The sequence below is a fragment of the Echinops telfairi genome, unplaced genomic scaffold, assembly GCF_000313985.2.
Source record: "Echinops telfairi isolate 266 unplaced genomic scaffold, ASM31398v2 ScPeMD7_3533;HRSCAF=4204_0, whole genome shotgun sequence".
Taxonomy (NCBI): domain Eukaryota; kingdom Metazoa; phylum Chordata; class Mammalia; order Afrosoricida; family Tenrecidae; genus Echinops; species Echinops telfairi.
The window spans coordinates 47,417,405-47,423,806 of NW_022107431.1; the positions used below are offsets into that span (position 1 = coordinate 47,417,405).

The window sequence follows — 6,402 nt, forward strand, 5'->3', positions numbered from 1 at the left end:
GTCAATCATCCACTGTTTCAAGAAGGAAGATGTCTAAGCTGCACTGAAGACATTAGCCAATAGCAAGGCTCCACGAATTGACTGAATACCAATGGAAATGTTTCAACAAGGTGATGAAGCACTGAAAACATTCACGTATGCTAAGATTTGGAAGATAGCTGCATGGTCAGCCAATTGGAAGAGACCCATATTTGTAACCATTGCAAAGAATGATGAGCCAACAGAATGTGGAAATTATCACACTTGACCCAAGACATGGTATTTTCACTTGCCTCAGATGCATGTGAAAGGTGAACATTGAATAAGGAAGAACAAAGAAGAATCAATGCATTTGAATTGTGGTGCTGGATAAAAATATTGGAAGGACAAACCATCTGCTTTGGAAGAAGTACAGCCAAAGTGCTCCTTGGAGGCAAAGATCGGCAAGACTTTGTCTTTCATATTTTGGGTGTGTTGTCAGGCGAGACCGGTCCCTGGAGAAGGACATCAAGTCTATTAAAGTAGAGGGACAGGGAAAAAGAGGAAGGCCCTGGGTGAGATGTATTGACATGGTGGCTGCAACAGTGGGCTCAAGCATAGGAACACTGGTGAGAATGGCGTAGGACTGGGCTGTATTTCATTCTGTTGTGCGTTAAGGTTGCTATGGGTCAGAACCGACTTGATGGCACCTAACAACAGTCATTGCATGAGCAACAGGTAATGGTTTGAATAGAACAGGGGAATACTTTGTGGCTTAAAATGAGGGAAGGTGTGCATAAAGGTTGTATCCTCTCACCATATTTATTTAATCTGTATGCTGAGCAAGTAATCCAAGAAGCTGTGCTACTTGAGAGAGGTTTATTTGCAACCCGTGGTGTGCAGATGCCACCGCCCTGCTTGCTGAGGACTTAAAGCTCTTGCTGATGAAGACCAAGGACTACAGCCTTTCATATGGATTAACCTCAAAGTAAAGGAAACTAAAATCCTCACAACTGTGCTAATAGACAGCATCATGACAAATGGATAAAAGATTGAAATTGTAAAGGATTAAATTTTGGATAGACCCATAATCAGTGCTCATTAAAGCAACAGTCAAGAAATCAAATGGTGTGTTGCACCGGACACCTTTGCTGCCATGATATTTTCAGTAAGCTCGTTGGCGTGTGAAAGCTGAAGAAGGATTCATGCATTTGAATTAAGGAGTTTCCAAAGAATATTGAAAGTACTATAGACTCCCAGGTCAAATAAATCTCTCTTCAAAAAGGTACAGCCAAATCTTCCCGAGAAGCCAAGTGGCAAGGCTCGTGTATTTTGGACATGTTATCAGGAGAGACCAGTCCTTGGGAAAGGACATCATGCTTGGTAAAATAGAGGGGCAGCGAAAAGAGGAAGTCTCTCGATGAGACGGATTGGCACAGAGGCTGCAACGATGAGCTCAAACATAGGAACAGGCATGCGACGGCACATGAGCAGGCAGGGCTTGTTTCCGTTTTGCCTGGAGTAACTGTGGGTTGGAACCAACCTGATGGCACCTGACAACATCATCTTTGGTTCATCTAAAATTATCTGGAGAAACATGACGTATTTTAACATGCATGAGCTGGTTTAGTGTATTGCAAGGTAATCACAGCAAGGCACACCGTTAAAATCGCTCAAAATTCATTTGGAACCAGAGAATCCGAATGAACACTTATAATGTTCTATGGCTAAAGTCCATATTAGCAGACCTCTGGGGTTTATCTTTACAAAGAGATTTTTGAAGAAAGACTTCACCATCTCCCGCGCAGTTGAGGTCCCAGATAGTTACGTCATCAAACTCTCAGTAGGCTCTTAGTCTCCTACGAAAGAAAGAGAGAAACCGCAGAGAAACGTATTTTCCCCTCAACCATCTCTCAGGCTTTCATATTTTTCTTTTTCTTAGAAATTAAAACAAAAATGTTATGGAAGCAATGATTTTATTTTGCATGGTGGGGTCACACAGCGTTCTACAACATACTGAAGCCTGTGTCCTGGCCTACAGGCGAAGCAGTGAAATTTTTATTTGGCAAATCAAACAGAAGCAATGGTTTCATATCAAAGGACAATTTACAGGGAGTTGTGAAAGGATGAGGACTGGATCTGAGTGTCTCTCCTGACAGACTGGGGAGACAGTGCCCCAGGCCAAAGGGAAATCCAAAGACTGGCAAGAGAGCCTCTGAAGTGGAATTTTCCAGACAGTGTGAAGATGATGAATGGAAAGTAGGTCTTCCGTAGGTTATCAAAAGAAACGCCAGTGGCACGGTGATGAAGTGCTCCGCTGCTAGCCAAGGTCGGTGGTTCAAACCCACAGGCTACTCTGCAGAAGAAGGATATAGCGGTCTGTTTTCCTCAAGGTTACGTGGGGCACCCTACTCTCTCCTGTCCGGACACGCTGAGTCAGAATCGACACCGTGGCAGCAGGTTATTTTGGTTTTGCTTTTAGGTTGTTGATCCAAAGTAAATATGGGTTACCCTGTAGTTAAATGTATTTTATTTTGTTTTAAATGACTGAATACTTTTTAAGCAATGAGAGTTTCTAGGCTTTGTGAGTGCTTTTGCCATTTGCTTCCTTTTCCTGGAAATTCCCAAAGTCTCAGCTTAAATTCCGGGGGAAGGTGACTTCTTGCTGACGTAGTTGGATAATGATCTGCACAGTACCCGTTCCTAAGCCCTCAAGTTTAGTCCCGTTCAGCCAGCGCCCCTGAGCTGCCTTTCATAGCCTGCTACGGTGCTGCTAAGCCTGTGAATGCGAACATGAAACTATGGTCCGGCCTTCTGGGAGGCATGTAAGCAACAGTCCAGTGTGACTCAGTTGTTTCCAGTTTCGGGGAAAACCGACTCTTTGGGTAGATGAGCAAAGGTTTTACTAGCTGAGAGAGCGTGGAGAGCTGGACGTTCTGAGTGGGACGTGAGGGAGGTAGCGCAGGGTTTGTGCCACTGCGGCTGTTTACCTCAGGCAGTCTTTGTGGGGAATGTTTACAGAATTCCTTCGGATTCTGCATTGGCCCACATGGTCTCCCAACAAGATTTATGTGCAGAAATGCATTAACATTGCAGCCCTGTTGCTCTGACATGAATTTGAAGCAGTAACCAAGGAACCTTTAATAACCGTTGGCACATTTTGATGGCATCGTTCCCACATCAACATTTTAATGAGGTTCTGTGCTTCAGGATCAACACTTCTTGTTGAAATATACTCAAGCATGTCCTACGTTAATGGAAGCAATGCGGCACAAACGGCTGGGATCAGAGTTGAGCTTTGTCCGGGCGGCATATAAACCCTCTACTGAGAGAGATCCGTGGGAGCAGCCCTTGGTAGGAAGGAGGTATGCACAGGGGAATACAATTAGAATTGATACACACACATATGTGTGTGCATGTGTTGTGTGTGTATATATATATATGGATACCTGGTGACTTAGTGGATCACACGTTAGTCAGCACATGGTCAGCAGTGTGAAACCACCAGGAGAAAAAATGAGGCTTTGAAAAAATAATAATAATTTATAACTTATCAAGGGATTGTGAGGAAGGGAGGGGGGAGGGAGGGAAAAAATGAGGAGCTGATACCAAGGGCTCAAGTAGAAAGAAATCTTTTGAAAATGATGATGGCAACATATGTACAAATGTGCTTGACATGGATGGATGGATTGTGATAAGAGCTGTACAAGCCCCCGATAAAATAATAAAAAAGAAAATGACAAAAATAATGAAGAAAAAAAATGAGAAAAAGCTGGGGAAAAATGAGACTTTCTGCTCCTATAAAAGTTAATAGTCTCCAAAACCCTTAGGGGCAGTTCTGACTCTGTCAATTGGAAGGCTATGAGTCAGAATATATAGATGTATATATATACAGATGTATATCTGAGCTCATATAAAAAGATATATAACATATAAGTGTATATATGTATTTTTAATATGGGCTCAGCCAGCTCCAGGGAATTTGTGTACAGAGGGGAGAAATTCTAGTCTCCAGATAGCTTGTCACCCATCGCCCCACCGCCCAAGCTCTCCACTCTACCCAGAGCTTGATTTCCCACACACATGTAGTTGAGAGAACATGTCTTCAAGCCTGTTTGGGGGCTGAGGTGGGCAATTGAAGGAGAAACTTCTAACCCATCTTCATCTTGCATACTAAAACCCCCACCATGCCAATTGCTGTGATGGACTCATGCAAGCTTAGACCTTAGGGCAGTGGTTCTCAACCTTCCTAGCGCTGCGACCCTTTCATACAGTTCCTCATGTTGTGGTGACCCCCCCCCCCCAACTATAAAATTATTTTTGTTGCTACTACATAACCATCATTTTGCTACTGTTATGAATTGTAATGTAAATATCTGCTATGCTGGATGTATTAGGCGACCCCTAAGAAAGGGTCGTTTGACCCCCAGAGGGGTCACGACCCACAGGTTGAGAACCACTGCCGTAGGGGCTGTACTATATGCAGAATTTGTTTGTTTTGATTTTTTTTTTATTAGCAATGTTGTTCTCTGGAAAAAAGGCAAGAGGTAAGTTCCCAGGAGGCTGAGCCTCACTTCCGACCTGCCATGCCTCTGTGTTCCCAGAGGCCACGTCTCCCTCCCTCAGACTTGTTCGCTGAAGATGATTTCTTTTGGGTAGGCCACAGACCCTGAAGGATTCAGTCAGCAGTCTTGAAGCTCTGAGTGCTGGACATGATATCGGTCGAATCCTAGAGTTCTTTCTGTGTAGCATGGCTAAATCATCTTTCACTCTTAAGTTCTGATCTCGAGATAAATTTAGCATGCTTTACAAGACTGCTGCCACTGAGTTTGGTATTTCTAGCCAAAAGCACATTTCGAGTTATTAAAAATTAGCATAATTTAATATCTGCTGGTGATGCTGCAGAGCCTTGCTCAGAACTCAGCTAGGTGAGAATTTGGATTGATTTGCAGAGAGTGCTACATTCTTTCTATATACATTTTTTCCTTTCTGCGTGTCAATAGGCAGTTTTTGGAAAAACACTTTGTGGTCAGCCTGGGAGGTTGGTTTCTCTCCATCAGGTTCTCCGTTTAATAATTGAAACCGACTGCTCATTATTTATATAAAACTGTCTTTCTCTGGTCTGCGTTCTGTAACCTTTCCCCTTTAAAGAATTTGAGGAATTCCCTTCCTTTCCTCTGGGGGTTTTCATGCATGCTTTATCCCAGATGTGGGACACAGACGTGGCCAGAAGTTTTTGCTTTTTATGTGTCTACATTTGAAAGACGTGTTTTTAACCTGTGAGCAAATTACCACTGGAAAGAGGGTGTTTAAGAAAAGTAATTTAAAACTATGTGAGTTCGGTGTAAATTTTTGACTTACTGAATAACACCAAAAGTCCCACATGCAAAATGAAAAGTAGATAGCAGCAACTAATTTTGAGAAAATACACTCATTATCAGAGCTTTTTACCTCCAGGGTTTTATTTTCTGAATGAAGACATGTCAAACAATTTTAAGCAACTGCAGCCCGATGTACCCTATATTACTGCACCCTTGCTGATGTCAGCCCTGGGCTACCTGGCTTGGTAGATACTTCCTCTACCTCCTCACCCACCCACCCCACCCACCCCCAGCTCATATAAAGAATGATCAACATTATTCACAGTCTTTTTACTGCTTACGTTCTTAAAACTATGTTGATCACATCCCTGCTTCAGATTGTAGACTGCCTGGAACAGAGCAGACAAAGGGTGAAGGAGATAATGGTATGAAATGTGCAGTTCCCCCTTATCATCTGGAAATCCATTGAGATTTCCAGAAGACATCTCCCCACCAGCTTGTGGTTACTGCGATTTCACTACTACTGTCTACAAACGTAAAACGTGATCTTTGTTGCATGATCAAATGCAAAAGGAATGCCAAGGAAAGATTTTTTGTTTTTAATTCTTGGTGGCATAGAGGTTATACATTTGGCTGCAAACCACAAGACCAGTAGTTTGAAACCATCATCTGCTCTGGGAGAAAGGCAAGGCTTTCTACTCCTGTAAGAGTTAATCATCTCAGAAACCCACAGGGACAGTTCTACTCTGTCCTTCAGAGTCCCTGTGACTCTCAATCAACTCAATGGCAGTGAAGGTTTTTGGGGGGAGGGGTGATGGGGTGGGAGTGGGGGTTATGGTAGTATTATTTTCCCAAGCCCAAATTTAGGTTTTATACAATGAATGCATTTCTGATTTATCCTGTTTCCTTAACTAGTTGCTAGCGAGTCAGCCATGACTTATGATGGCAAGATGTGTGTCAGTAGAATTGCACTCTGTGGATGAGTTAGTTAGTTTATTGTGCCAACCTCGCCGATAAACACGTGGGGTTTTAAGTAAGGCAGAGGGATAAATGTCTCAGTAAGCCTTGCCTTTCGAGTTCTCAGGTCTCTTGCTTTGTGATGGTCGCACCAGGGTCCAGCTGC

General features: G+C 43.1%; 1 protein-coding gene across 1 annotated transcript in view; it reads left to right on the top strand.

The window, feature by feature from the left end:
* Window positions 1–6,402, top strand: part of DSE (dermatan sulfate epimerase) — a 60,627-nt gene that overhangs the window by 15,357 nt on the left and 38,868 nt on the right. The gene's annotated exons all lie outside the window — the stretch shown is intronic.